General features: G+C 45.9%; 1 protein-coding gene across 1 annotated transcript in view; it reads right to left on the bottom strand.

Annotated features, from left to right (window-relative positions):
- Nucleotides 1-560, bottom strand: part of LOC103517509 (ornithine decarboxylase-like) — a 23125-nt gene that overhangs the window by 2958 nt on the left and 19607 nt on the right. The gene's annotated exons all lie outside the window — the stretch shown is intronic.

The following is a 560-nucleotide window of genomic DNA, read 5'->3' as shown; positions in this document are numbered from 1 at the left end:
CGCCAAATCCGGGAACATAATCGCGAAATCCGCGAACATAATCGCCAAATCCGCGAACAAAATTGCCAAATCCGCGAACATAATCACAAAATCCGCGAACATAATCGCGAAATCCGCGAACATAATCGCGAAATCCGCGAACATAATCGCGAAATCCGCGAACATAATCACGCCGAACTTAATCGCGAAATCCGCGAACATAATCGCGAAATCCGCGAACATAATCGCGAAATCCGCGAACATAATCGCGAAATCCGTGCGCGCGAACATAATCGCCAAATCCGCGAACAAAATCGCGAAATCCGCGAACATAATCGCGAAATCCGCGAACATAATCGAGAAATCCGCGAACATAATCGCCAAATCCGCGAACAAAATCGCGAAATCCGCGAACATAATCGCGAAATCCGCGAACATAATCGAGAAATCGCGAACATAATCGCCAAATCCGCGAACAAAATCGCCCCGCGAGCATAATCGCAAAATCCGCGAACAAAATCGCCAAATCCGCGAACATAATCGCGAAATCCGCGAACATAATCTTTTTTTTTTTTTTTTTT

Source organism: Diaphorina citri, unplaced genomic scaffold (assembly GCF_000475195.1).
Source record: "Diaphorina citri unplaced genomic scaffold, Diaci psyllid genome assembly version 1.1 scaffold55, whole genome shotgun sequence".
NCBI lineage: Eukaryota > Metazoa > Arthropoda > Insecta > Hemiptera > Psyllidae > Diaphorina > Diaphorina citri.
Note: the sequence above shows the minus strand (reverse complement) of the source record. Positions and strands in the feature narration are given on the sequence as shown.